This window comes from Zingiber officinale, chromosome 6B (genome assembly GCF_018446385.1).
Source record: "Zingiber officinale cultivar Zhangliang chromosome 6B, Zo_v1.1, whole genome shotgun sequence".
Lineage (NCBI taxonomy): Eukaryota > Viridiplantae > Streptophyta > Magnoliopsida > Zingiberales > Zingiberaceae > Zingiber > Zingiber officinale.
In genome coordinates this window covers 52,259,261-52,274,833 of record NC_055996.1, presented here as the reverse complement: position 1 = coordinate 52,274,833, position 15,573 = coordinate 52,259,261, and positions in this window count along the sequence as shown.

Below are 15,573 nucleotides of genomic sequence, written 5' to 3'. Positions count from 1 at the left end.
CTGGGTTGCCCGTCATTCTTTACTAGTTAAGTATCTTTGTTTACATAGTCCACTTGGTTGACCAAGGTAGTTAAAAATTGAAAATGAGTTCACATTTGGATAAATAGGACCCTCATCATTTCTGCCCGCTCTTCGCCTTTTGCAATGAACATGAGATTCAAAATAATATGATGCAAAAGTTGTTACTTCCTCCACAATATATGCATTAACAATAGAGGCTTCAACTCGTGCTTTATTTTCCAAATTTTTCTTCAAATGATATAAGAATATGTTGGTAATATAATAAATTATATTAAATATTAATATATAATCCAGAATTAGTCTTTTTTTTTTCATTGAAAGAGTCGAAGTATATAAAAAATAAATTCTACCTTTCAAATGGATACATCCACCGAAAATGGATAGGTCCTCCAACTTTGGACTCATATGGAAAGTGAACCAAAATATGTTCCATGGAATCAAAAAAAGAGGGTGGAAATATCCTTTCCAAATTGCAAAAAATAATTGGAATGTCTCTTTCTAACTTCTCCATGTGTGAACATCTCAAAACTGTTGAGCAAATATCATGTAGGAAAATACTTAACTTCGTAATCGCTCCCCATACAAATTGTGGTAAGAGTTCTTTAAAGCAATAGGAATCAGTATTTGCATTATTACATGACAATCATGATTTTTCATACCAATTAACTTGCATTCTTTCATATCGACACATCTTCCAAGATTAGAGACATACCCATCTGAAAATTTCAAAGATCTCAACCATTCACATAGGACGCATCGCTGATCCTTATTTAATGTATAAACTGCCTTTGGCTTTGGTCCCCTACTATTTTCATTGACATCAAGAGTGAGTCTTTTACAAATGAGTCGCATATCTTTTCTTGCATTGAGATTATCTTTTGTTTTTCCATTGATATCCATGACTGTATTTATCAGATTATCACGTTCTTCTCAATATGCATTACATCGAGATTATGATGTATCAAATGACTAAACCAATATGGTAAATGTAACGACCCAAAATTCCTCATTATGAGTCCTAATAGTGGTTAAAAATATTTAGAAATACTTTAGAAATATTCTAGAAATTTTTAGAAATTTTTAGAGTGTTTTTATGTAATTTTTGGAGGTCGTTTGGTATTTTTACTAAATGAAAGAAGTTTCGACAAAAAAATATCCAAGCAAGCCGAGATTCGAACTTAAGACCTCCCGGCCGAACCAAGCTTTAAGCGAGTTCGGCTGACCAAGTGTGCAAGCAATCGTTGCTGATTAAAAGAAGCATGAAATGTATTTAAGTAGTAGAAGTTGATAATAGGAAATAATAGGAAGAAAAAGGTTACAACCGAGATTTGAACCCACGAGCCAAACTTAAGCAATGCGCGGCTGACCAAGTGTCCCAGCAAAGGTTGCTAATTAAAAAGGGTAATGAAATTTATTTAAGTAATAGTTAATAGGAAACGGAAAATAAATGGGAATAAAAGGGGCGGCTGAGGAATCGAACCCGCAACCTCTGATTTAGCAAAAGCACAGTTGACCAAGTGTTCTAGCAAGCGATGCTGATTAAATGAAGGAACAAAATTTATTTAAGCAGTAATTAATAAATAGGAAATAAATAGGGGAAAAAGGGTTCGACTGAGGGATCGAACCTGCGACCTTTGACCCGATCAAAGATTTGGTTGACCAAGAATCCAAGCGGCAGTTCTGTTTAAAAAAAAAGAAAAATTTATTTAAGGAGTTAACAGAAATACTAGGTTATAAAAGGGATAAGTTAGGAGAGGGTTTTATTCCCGTGACCTAAACCATTCTCTCCTTCTCTTCTGCGTGCGATGGCGGAGCTCGGGCAGAAAACAAAAGGGAGTTATGGCATCGTCTCCGGCGGCCGGCTAAGGTCCTAGAAGCCCTTCTTGTTCGGTTGTGAGTCCAAGAAGCAAGGTAAGTGCTTCTCACCTGCAGTAGGAGTAGTTTCGGACCTTTGTTCTTCTTGAATTCGAATCATGAGAAGCGCTTATAGTGCAGATTTTTAATTAAGCCTATAGTGCAGATTTTAATTAAGCTTATAGTGCAGATTTTTATGTAGGCTTATAGTGCAGATTTTTATATAGGCATATAGTGCAGATTTTAATTAAGCTTATAATGCATATTTTTATGTAAGCTTATAGTGCAGATTTTAATTAAGCCTATAGTGCAGATTTTAATTAAGCTTATAGGGCAGATTTTTAATTAAGCTTATATTGCAGATTTTTATTTAAGCTTATAGTGCAGATTTTAATTAAGCCTATAGTGCATATTTCAATTAAGCTTATAGTGCAGATTTTTATGTAAGCTTATAGTGCAGATTTTAATTAAGCTTGTAGTGCAGATTTCTTAGAGCTTAAAATACAGATTTCTTTAGAGCTTGTAGTGCAGATTTCTTAAGAGCTTATGGTGTAGATTTCTTTAAAGTTTATAGTGCAGATTTTTGGTGGAACTTGTAGTGCAGATTTTTGGTGGAATTTATAGTGCAGATTTTTGGTGGAACTTGTAGTGCAGATTTTTGGTGGAACTTATAGTGCAGTTTTTAAAGAAAAAGATTATAGTGCAGTTTGGTTAAGTATTATAGTGCAAAATTTATGTTTACATAGTATGAAGAAATAGTGTAGCATAGAATGCAGAATCTTGATTAGTATAGTATGCAGAATTTTGATTAGTATAGTATGCAGATTTTTGTTTATGCATTTCAAAGTTAGAATTTGTTTAAACATTTTAGTTTTTAAAGAAGCATTCTTTTATTAGAGGTATTAACAAGTATAGGAAAGATAAAGAAAAGAAAGAAAAAGGCCAAGGCCTTAAGTAGATCTCAAAGTCAAAACTTTAGGGATTTTGGCACACAAGGTACTTGTTAAAATGCCAAGGCATTTAAAGAAGAAGTAATTAAGATAAATCAGCTTATGAATCAGTATTTTACTTTTATCAGTGGCACTGTGCTGGACTCTCAATTGTCCTTGGGTTGGGCTCCCATAGTCGTCCCTAGGTTTAGATAACCTAGTAAACCCTACTAGATTCAAGACTAGCTACATCGGGTCTAGTTAGGGATGCGCGCATAGCAAGGACAGTTGTCAAGCCCATCAGCAGCATGATTATTATTTTTATCTATTATGAAAATAGTTTTCAAAACTTCACAAATCAGTTATGTGAATACAGTTCAGATTCAGCATTAACCTAGTATCAGTTTAGCTCAGTTTATGTATCAGTTCAGTTAAACTTATTATTCTGAAGTATAAAAGGATAAGTTTTGAACAAGTGAAATAAGCTTTACATGTTTAGCATTTCAGCATGTCTTGTTCTTTCGCTATTAGATGAGCATGTGTAGTATTTCCTTTAAAACATTCAGTTTTAGATTTATTTTATTCACATGCATATTCAAGTTTTGTGAGTTAGATAGCGCTTACTAAGCAAATTTGCTTATAGTTGCATTTCCTCTTACTGCAGATAAAGGAAAGGAAAAGTTATAGCAAAGGAAGGCGACAAGGAGGTGCGGATGGATGTGTGATGCCTGGACTATAGAAGCCTTGGGATTTAGCATAAGAATTTATTAACAATGAGTTGAGTAGAATGTATTAGATGAGTCATTTAATCTTCCACTGCTAGTTAATTGTATGTTTTGAGTTCTCCGAGAGTTTTAGGAATTACTATCAACATGTGAACAAGGATAGTTAAGTAAAGTTAGTAGTCCAGTGGCGCCCCGTCCTCACAGTCCAGTAGCGAGGAGGGTGGGGTGTTACAGCAAATCCCAAAATATACTCCGTTTAGTCCATTTATGTGTACTCTCATATTCATATGTTGTACCATGTGGCTTTTCAATAACAGATGGAAAGTGAAGCACCTGTCAATCTCAATGGCGGAAGTGTTCTTTCAATCCTATTTTTAGTAAATTCATCTTTATTCTTTCTGAAATTATGATTTGTTGGTAAAAATTGTCTATGACAATCAAAATAACTCGGCTTCTTCCCATGTTTCAATCTGATTGCCTTTGATCTCTCCATACATATGGGGCATCCGAAGATCCCAGCAGTACTCCAACCTGATAACATACCGTAAGCTGGAAAGTCATTTATGGTCCAAAGAAGAGCAACCCTCATTACAAACATCTTATTAGTATGAACATCGTATGTAGGAACACTTTCATCCCATAGTTGTTTCAATTTTGCTATCAAGGGTTGCATATAAATATCTATTAACTTTTTCGAATTTTATGGGCCAGACACAACCAATGTTAAAAACATATATGGTGTTTTCATGCACATCCCAGGTGGAAGATTATACGGAGTTAAAATAATTGGCCAATAAGAATAAGCTCTTCCTGATTTACCAAATGACGCAAATCCATCAGCACACAGACATAATCTAATATTTTGAATCTCCTTTGCAAAATCCAGATAAGTTCTATCAAAATTTTTCCATACATCTACATCTGATGGATGACACATTAGCCCTTCTTTTGTTTGATGAGTTGCATGCCAAGTCATGTGTTCAGCAGTTTCCTTTGATGCATCAAGTCTTTGTAACCTAGGAGTTAAAGGCAAATAAAATAATTAGCCGTATGATTTACGTCGTTGTTGAATTCTTCTAGTAGGCTTGTACCTATCTTGATTACAAAATTTACAAACATCTATATCTGCATCATCTCCCCAATATAACATACAACCATCTCTGCAAACATCAATTCTTTCTATCGGAAGACCTAAATCTTTCACAAGTTTTTTCATACTACAAAAATCAGGAGGCAAAATGTGATCACGTGGCAATGAGTCGTTAAAAGCTTGAACAAAAGCATCAAAGCAATCTTGTGACACATTATAATCTATCTTTATATTTAATAGTCTTGCGGTGAGAGATAATTTAGTTTGACTATCACAATCGACCCATAATGGTTCATCTACAACACTTAACACTTCTTGAAATTTGCAATAAGTTTCATCAACACCTGGTACTTCTAACTCCTCCAATGGTGATGTATAAGTAGTAAACAATTGTTCATCTGTTGGAGGGAAACTAGAACTTGTTAGAGTGTATACTAAAAGCCTAGCTTTTTGTAAACATTTATTTTGAAATAAAGAATCACATTGGTCAAATGTCTACATTTATGATAAGTATAGTTATTCAATTAATTTATATTGTAGATAACATGGTGTGTGGTATCACACATAGAAGACCATGTTATCGGTTCTTTATAAATTATAAACAGTAGCTCACGACTAAGATGAATAGGAACAAACCATTAGAATAGTCGTAGTGTAATTTGGTAGTAGTTTATCTTAACTATAACATTACACTAGTACACTCTGAGTGTATTGAGCAGGATCATTTAAGGTAAGTTCTTTTTATACTGACTTAATAAAAGAACAAGACCTTTGCTATTATGGAAGTGTGTGCTTTTAATCATGATATAATAACAAGCACATATACTTAATATTTATTTCTTTGATTTATCAAAGGGTGTGATTTAGTTTGATAAATCAATAGACTCGATAAGTTGGGAAATGATATTATTTATATGGTGTGTTGTTAATTATAGAATGAAACTGTGTCCTAGTAATCTAGGTTGATAATGCCCCCAAGAGGAGCTCATAAGGATTGTCATGTTAAACCCTGTAGGTGGACTTAGTCCGACACGACAATAAGGTTGAGTGGTACAACTCTTGGACTAAGATATTAATTAAAGTGAGTTGTCAGTAACTCATTTAATTAGTGGACATCCGACATCTTAAACACAGGGAGATTAACACACTCATTATAAGAAGAAGCCCAAAATATAATTTGGGATTAGTGCGTTAGTTCAATAATAATTCTTTAGTGGTATGAATTATTATTGATGAAATTAAGTTGGATGTTCGGGGTGAACACGGGAAGCTTAATTTCATCGGGAGACCAAAACCAATTCCTCCTCTCGGTCTCTATCGTAGCCTCTAAAATATAGAGAATTATATTCACCAAATACCCACTTCCTACCCACCCTTAGGTGGCCAGCCAAGCAAGCTTGGAGCCCAAGCTTGGGCCGGCCAAGCCAAAGGCTTGGGCCGGCCAAGCCAAAGGCTTGAGCCAAGTTAGGTGGTCGGCCATAGCTTGGAGCCCAAGCTTGGTGTGACCGACCATATAAAATTAAAAGGATTTTATTTTTTAAAATCTTTCCTTATGTGAAAGCCATGATTTAAAAGAGAGTTTTAAAATTAAATATTTTCTTTTATAATTTCTACAAAGGATTAAGAGAAATGTTTGATATCTTTCCGTATTTGTAGTTAAAAAGAAGATTTTAATTTTTGAAGAAAACTTTCCTTTTTTTGGAAATCATCCACAAGTTATAATAGAGAGATTTTTGTTGGATTTTTCGGGCCGCGAAAACCGCTTTTTCACGTCGCGAAAATCCCGAAAGCCCCTAGCCAATGGATCCGTGCAAAGAAAAGGTTTGAAAACATACGAATACAAGTTTCTACCTAGATCTACACTTAGATCTACAAAAGAAAAGGTTATACCTTTGAAGCAAAGCCCTTCGCGTTCTCGCTCGTCCAAATAGTGCCGGATCTCGAAGTTGTCAACGTAGACAACTCTCTATATGTATCCACACAAACAAGTAGGTGGAGAAAAACCACACAAAAGGTGTGCTAGCACCTTTGGATGGTTCGGCCAAGAGAGGAGAGGGAGAGAAAAATTGGAGCAAGGAAGAAGATGAAGGAATGAATGAGATTAATTCACAAAATCAAACTCATCTACCCATTCATGTGGTCGGCCACATTAAGAGGGTGTGTAACTCCCATGGAATGCCAAGAGTCACAACTCTTGGTAACTCCCATGAGGTGGCATCCCACTTAAGCAACCATGATGATGTGGAGCATCATCATTGGCCCACTCAATGCCAACTCACCAATGAGGTGGCATAAAGTCAAGTCAAACTTGACTCTTCATCTTCCTCTCAAGTCAAGTCAAACTTGACTTAATCTCTCTCATGGTTGATCTAATCCAACCATTTAATTCAAGCCAATTTAATATAATGAATCTAATTCATTTAATTAAATTGATTCAATGAGTCATAATCCAAATTAGACTCATTAAACACATGAATCAACTTGAGTCTAACTCAATTAGCCCAATTAGGATTACTCTTAATCCACTTTGATTCATCAAATGAATCTAATCCTCTTGGTTCATCATATGAACCTAATCTCCATCTAATTGTCCTTAGTGTGTGACCCTATAGGTTCTTGTAACGTTGGCAATGCCCCTAAACCCATTTAGGAGCATAAGTAATGAGCGGTATCTAGCAACACATCATTACTACCCAATGTTACAAGAATGTTGAGATCCAACATCACCTTTGTGACTACTAATTGTGACTCCTCACAAAATATGACAAGTGTCCTTCTATCCTAGACATCTAGATTGATCAATGTGAGGCATAGACCGTGTCATCCTCTGATCAATCTAAATCTTGAACTCCAAGTAGACTCACTAAATCAAATGAGCTCAATATCTTATATTGACTCATTTGGGCATGGTCATGCACTTCGTGGTCTCACTCTATCAAGAATACCGATGTCTCTCCCGTCATATAGGAGGGATAGATCCCATCTACATCACTCACATCCCTCCACATAATTTGTTACATACCCAGTAATCGCCTTTATAGTCCACCCAATTACGGGTGACGTTTGACGAAACCAAAGTACATAACTCCTTATGTAGGGAACCATGGTGACTTCAGGTCTAAGGACTAGTAGTCATACTAATAGTCACATGAGAAAGTATATGACACTCATATAACGGTCCATGATACTTTCTCATGCCGGGTCATTCAGTATACATTCTCTAATACATACCCATGTGTCAACTTGATATCTCTATATCCATGACTTGTGAGATCAAGTCATCGAGTTGACCTACATGCTAGTCTTATTGCATTAACATTGTCCCTGAATGTTAATACTCAACTAGGAATGATTAAGAGTAGTGTTCCCTATATCATCTCACTATCGATTCAACCAATCGATTGATATAGGTAAGAACCTTCTACTCAAGGACGTTATTGTACTTAGTTTATTTGGCACCAATACAAGTAAGTATAATAACCAAAAACCAAATGCCTTTATTTATATAGAATATGATACAACAAGTCTAAAAATATAATCATCAAATGATTGGCTCTAGGGCTCTAGCTAACAATCTCCCACTAGCACTAGTGCCAATCAGTGTAGGCTCTAAGCCCCAATGACCTAGTGTGACCATCATGCTTCCTCTGTGCCAAAGCCTTGATCAAGGGATCTGCGATGTTAGCCTCTGTAGGTACTCTGCAAATCTTCACATCTCCTCTCTCGATGATCTCTCGAATGAGATGGAAGCGCCGTGGTATGTGTTTGGTCCGCTAGTGTGAGCGAGGTTCCTTCGCCTGTGCTATAGCTCCATTGTTGTCACAATAGAGCTCAATAGGGTCAGCAATGCTAGGAACCACCCCAAGTTCAGTGATGAACTTGCGAATCGAAACTGCCTCCTTTGTTGCCTCTGATGCAGCAATGTACTCGACCTCTGTTGTAGAATCAACTACTGTGTCCTGCTTCAAACTCTTCCAGCTGACAGCACCATCGTTAATGCAAAATACAAACCCTGACTGCGATCGGTAATCATCCTGATCGGTCTGGAAGCTTGCATCACTGTAACCCTTTACAGCTAACTCACCATTGCCTCCATATATCAAGAAATATTCTTTAGTCCTTCTTAAGTACTTAAGAATATTCTTGACCGCTATCCAGTGAATTTCACCTGGATCTGACTAATATCTGCTCGTCATGCTCAAAACATACGAGACATCAGGTCGAGTACATAGCATGGCGTACATGATCGATCCTATGGCTGAGGCATAAGGGATCTGATCCATGCGGTCTCTCTCCTCTCTAGAAGAGGGACCTTGAGTCTTCGAAAGACTCACGCCATGTGACATCGGCAGAAATCCCTTCTTGGAGTTCTGCATGGCAAACCGTAGGAGTACCTTATCAATGTATGTACTCTGACTTAGGCTAAGCAATCTCTTAGATCTATCTCTATAGATCTGTATCCCTAGAATGCGGGATGCCTCACCTAAGTCCTTCATTGATAAGCAATTCCTTAGCCAGGTCTTGACAGACTGAAGCATAGGGATGTCCTTCCCAATGAGTAGTATGTCATCCACATACAATATGAGGAAGACAACTATATCCCCTACAACCTTCTTGTAGACACAAGGCTCATCTTCGTTCTTGATGAAACCAAACTGTTTGATTGCATCATCGAATCGAAGATTCCAGCTCCGAGAAGCTTGCTTTAGTCCATAAATGGACCTATAAAGCTTGCTCTGCTAGTATGCTGTGGATCTACAAAACCCTCAGGTTGTGTCATGTACACATCCTCGAGCAGGTTTCCATTCAGAAACGCGGTTTTGACATCCATCTGTCATATCTCATAGTCATGGTAGGCTGCAATAGCAAGCATGATCCAAATGAACTTAAACATCGCTACTGGAGAAAAGGTTTCATCATAGTCAATACCATGAATCTTCTTGAAACCTTTAGCTACCAAGCGACCCTTATAGATAAGTCCATCCATGTCAGTCTTTCTCTTAAAGACCCACTTACACCCAATGGGTTTTACCCCTTCAGGTGGATCAACCAAAGTCCATACTTGGTTGGTGTACATGGATTCCATCTCGGATCTCATGGCTTCTAGCCATTTCTCGAAATCTAGTCTCATCACAGCTTCCTGATAGGTGGTAGACTCATCCTCTATGAGCACAACGTCATCATGGTCAGACAAGAGATATGAGTATCTCTCAGGCTGACGACGTACCCTATCAGACCTGCGAAGAGGTATGTCTACCTGAACTGGTTGTTGTTCCTCAACTCTTTGTGGAACAACATCATCCACAATATTTTGTGGTTCTAGTTCAACTTCCATCGAGGCTTCAGTGCTAGGATCCGCATCTTGAACTTCTTCAAGATCGAATGTAATCTCACTAGTCTTTCTAGAAATAAAGTCCCTTTCTAGAAAGACTCCAGTCTTTACCACAACTATCTTGTGTTGGCTGGGAATGTAGAAGTAATATCCCTTAGTTTCCTTGGGATATCCAATAAAGTAGCACTTGCCGGATTTGGGTCCTAACTTGTCTGAGACTTGATGTCGAACGTAAGCCTCACAACCCCAAATCCTCATGAAAGATACCTGGGCATCTCTCCCAGTCCATATCCTATATGGTGTCTTTATCACGGCCTTGGATGGAACTCGGTTGGGTATAAAAGTTATCGTGTCTAAAGCATAGCCCCAAAGGTATGTCGGAAGATCTGTGTGACTCATCATAGATCGTACCATATCTAATAGGGTACGATTCCTCCTTTCGGATACACCATTTCACTGTGGTGTTCCAGGAGAAGTGAGTTGGGATAGAATCCCACACTCAGCTAGATAGTCACGGAACTCATGGCTAAGGTATTCTCCACCTCGATCGGATCGAAGTATCTTAATACTCTTGCCAAACTGGTTCTGTACTTCATTCTTGAATTCTTTGAACTTTTCAAAGGATTCAGACTTATGTGTCATCAAGTACACATAACCATATCTACTGAAGTCATCAGTAAATGTGATGAAGTACCTATAACCGCCTCTAGCAGCGATATTGAAAGGGCCACATACATCACTATGTATGAGTCCTAACAAATCAGTCGCTCTTTTGCTGTGCCCACTAAAGGGAGTCTTGGTCATCTTGCCTAGTAGGCATGACTCGCACGTCTCATAAGATTCAAAATCAAATGAGTCCAGCAAACCATCCTTATGGAGCTGAGATAAGCGCTTGTCATTTATATGACCTAAGCGACAGTGCCAGAGATAGGTTTGGTTCAGGTCATTTGACTTGAACCTCTTGGTATTTATGTTATAGATAGGGCTTTCAAGGTCTAGAATATAGAGTCCGTTTATCAGAGGTGCACTACAATAGAACATATCGTTTAAATAGACGGAACAACATTTGTTCTTTATTGTAAACGAGAAACCTTTCTTGTCCAAACAAGAAACTAATATAATGTTCTTAATTAATGCAGGCACATGACAACAATTGACTAACTCTAGTACAAGCCCAGAGGGCAGAGATAGAAAATAAGTCCCTACAGCAACAGCAGCAACCCGTGCTCCATTGCCTACTCGTAGGTCCACCTCGCCCTTTGTCAATGCTCTGCTATGTCTCAGCGCCTGCACATCAGTACAAATGTGAGAAGCACATCCAGTATCTAATACCCATGATGTAGAAATAGATAGATTGACTTCTATAACATATATACCTGAAGTGGAAGTCTCACTTCGCTTCTTCTTAAGATCCTCCAAGTATACCTTGCAGTTCCTCTTCCAGTGCCCGGTCTGACCGCAGTGGAAGCAGGTAGCATCCTTGGCGACCCCTTCTTTAGGCTTCAGTGCCTTGCCTTTGCCCTTGGCTTGGGACTTTCCCTTACCTTTGGGCTTACAGTGTTGGGCTTAGCCTTCTTGAGGTTCAGCTCAGCAGTTCGCAACATACTAAGCAGCTCGGGCAGTGGCTTGTCAATCTCGTTCATATTGTAGTTTAGAACGAATTGACTGTAGCTATCCGGCAAGGATTGCAAGATCAGGTCAGTGGCCAGCTCTTGGCCAAGTGGGAACCCCAACCTTTGTAGGTTCTCTATGTACCCAATCATTTTGAGTACATATGGGCCTACAAGGGCTCCATCTGACATCTTGCACTGAAACAGTGCCCTTGAGATCTCAAATCTCTCATGCCTCACTTGACCTTGATACAGTTGACGAAGATGTTCAACCATATCGTAAGCGCCCATTAACTCGTGTTGCTTCTGAAACTCAGAGTTCATGGTCGCGAGCATTAGACAAGACACATTAATGCGTCATCTTGATGCTTCTTGAAAGCATCTCGGTCAGCTCGCGGGGCAGTGGCAGGAGGAGCCTCCGGAATGGGCTGCTCCAGAACGTACAGTTTACGTTCTTGGGTGAGAACTATTCTCAAGTTCCTGTACCAGTCCAGGAAATTTGCTCCGTTGAGCTTGTCCTTCTCAAGAACAGATCGCAGGGAGAAAGTCGTATTTGACATCATGGTTATCTACAACAAAAAAATGCAGAAATAAATATCATATTCTTAATCATTTAATTAGGCCTTTAACTAAATGATGCTCCCACTGAATTCTATAATATAATTCATGTGGGACAAGATCCACATCATACTAACCCTTGAGTTAGCTTTGGCTAATACGCCCAAGACTTAGTATGGTCGGTAGGTAACTAATTACCAATTACATCTCTATGCAACTCTTGTTTATAGGATAAAATCCGCATTTATATTAAAACTCGAGTTAGCTTTGGCTAATACGCCCAAGAGTTAATATAAATGTGATTTTGACCTATCTACCAACCATTGGATAATGCCTATAGTTAAACTCGATCCAATTGAGTTAACTAGTTACTCAATCTAATTGAGTTGTACTCACCCATGCGTTGATAGGCGGGACCAAGATTGTCCCTCCGTACCCTATCAAGATAGTATGTGTTGCTCTGCTTTGGCAGATTCAACAACAACATGCGATCGAGGTAGTGGTAGGTATCACAATATGGTAGGCATTACGAGTTGACGCGATTTAGATCTAATCTAAAAGATGATGCGTATCATATACTCGATAGATCTAATCTAATCGTGGGGTGCATCATGTGCACGATTTAGATCTAATCTAATCGTTATGCACTAATTAATTACTTAATTAACTAGCATGCATCACATACATACAAAAGCAATTAATTAAATAATTTTGTGATTATGTCATGGCCCTAATATGATCTTCTCAAGACAATGAGAAGATCGGATGGTCAACCTAAGGTCAACAGCTTCTCAAGCGCCTTCCTTTTGACCACCTTGTGTTGCTCACACCTTCCTCGTAACTCCGTCTTGAGTGGACCTTCCACAGCTTCAAAATTTACATTACATTTTGAAACTCGAGTTACATTTGAGTCTAAATCTAATTTACAATCAGAATATAAAAAGGGAGGCACGACTCGCAGGTCGCGTATCAAATACAGCACACGCAAACACACAAATGGCATGCAGGCCATATTTTGAATTACAACACAAATTATCCAATCGAATTGGGTCTTTGGGCCATGACTATCACAAAAAAATAATATATAATTCAAAATTATATATTTCTATAATTTTCTGTAATTTTTCTATAATTTTACAATTTTTACGAGTATAATTTCCCGGCGGTTCCTTTTAGCGGTTTTCGGGCGTAATCGCGGAACGAATCCCCTTGCGGGGCCAGGGGCAGCGCCCCTACCCGCGATCTAACCATCGCGAGGGTTCCTTTACGATCTAACAGCACCTTAGCCCGCTCTCCCAAAAAGTTTTGGGGCGAAACTTAGCCGTTTAGGGAAAAACTTCTCGGTAGTCGAAGCCTACAAGTTTCGAAACACTTGTGCTTCGCTTATACGAGAAAAATACCCATAAAAACTATAAAAATCATAAATTTACAGAATATTACAGAACTGAAAAAGTTTTCATAAAATACAAAATAAACTCATATTCATCTTCGCACGTGGCTCTGATACCACTGTTGGGTTTTTCGTGCCGCGAAAACCGCTTTTTCGCGTCACGGAAACCCCGAAAGCCCCTAGCCAACGGATCCGTGCAAAGAAAAGGTTTGAAAATATACGAATACGAGTTTCTACCTAGATCTACACTTAGATCTACAAAAGAAAAGGTTATACCTTTGAAACGAAGCCCTTCGCATTCCCCACTCGTCCAAATAGTGTCGGATCTCGAAGTTGTCAACGTAGACAACTCTCTATATGTATCCACACAAACAAGTAGGTGGAGAAAAACCACACAAAAGGTGTGCTAGCACCTTTGGATGGTTCAGCCAAGAGAGGAGAGGGAGAGCAAAATTGGAGCAAGGAAAAAGATGAAGGAATGAATGAGATTAATTCACAAAATCAAACTCATCTACCCATTCATGTGGCCGGCCACATTAAGAGGGTGTGTAACTCCCATGGAATGCCAAGAGTCACAACTCTTGGTAACTCCCATGAGGTGGCATCCCACTTAAGCAACCATGATGATGTGGAGCATCATCATTGGCCCACTCAATGCCAACTCACCAATGAGGTGGCATAAAGTCAAGTCAAACTTGACTCTTCATCTTCCTCTCAAGTCAAGTCAAACTTGACTTAATCTCTCTCATGGTTGATCTAATCCAACCATTTAATTCAAGCCAATTTAATATAATGAATCTAATTCATTTAATTAAATTGATTCAATGAGTCATAATCCAAATTAGACTCATTAAACACATGAATCAACTTGAGTCTAACTCAATTAGCCCAATTAGGATTACTCTTAATCCACTTTGATTCATCAAATGAATCTAATCCTCTTGGTTCATCATATGAACCTAATCTCCATCTAATTGTCCTTAGTGTGTGACCCTATAGATTCTTGTAACGTTCGCAATGCCCCTAAACCCATTTGGGAGCATAAGTAATTAGTGGTATCTAGCAACACATCATTACTACCCAATGTTACAAGAATGTTGAGATCCAACATCACCTTTGTGACTACTAATTGTGACTCCTCACAAAATATGACAAGTGTCCTTCTATCCTAGACATCTAGATTGATCAATGTGAGGCATAGACCGTGTCATCCTCTGATCAATCTAAATCTTGAACTCCAAGTAGACTCACTAAATCAAATGAGCTCAATATCTTATATTGACTCATTTGGGCATGGCCATGCACTTCGTGGTCTCACTCTATCAAGAATACCGATGTCTCTCCCGTCATATAGGAGGGATAGATCCCATCTACATCACTCACATCCCTCCGCATAATTTGTTACATACCCAGTAATCGTCTTTATAGTCCACCCAGTTACGGGTGGCGTTTGACGAAACCAAAGTACATAACTCCTTATGTAGGGAACCATGGTGACTTCAGGTCTAAGGACTAGTAGTCATACTAATAGCCACATGAGAAAGTATATGACACTCATATAACGATCCATGATACTTTCTCATGGCGGGTCATTCAGTATACATTCTCTAATGCATACCCATGTGTCAACTTGATATCTCTATATCCATGACTTGTGAGATCAAGTCAACGAGTTGACCTACATGCTAGTCTTATTGCATTAACATTGTCCCTGAATGTTAATACTCGACTAGGAATGATTAAGAGTAATGTTCCCTATATCATCTCACTATCGATTCAACCAATCGATTGATATAGGTAAGAACCTTCTACTCAAGGACATTATTATACTTAGTTTATTTGACACAAATACAAGTAAGTATAATAACCAAAAACCAAATGTCTTTATTTATATAGAATATGATACAACAAGTCCAAAAATACAATCATCAAATGATTGACTCTAGGGCTCTAGCTAACAATTTTAATTTATAAAAGTTTCCTTTTATAACCAACCCTGAAGGGAATTTTTAAAGAGAAATTTTTATTTTAAAAATTTTCGGAAACAAATAAGAAAGTTTAATT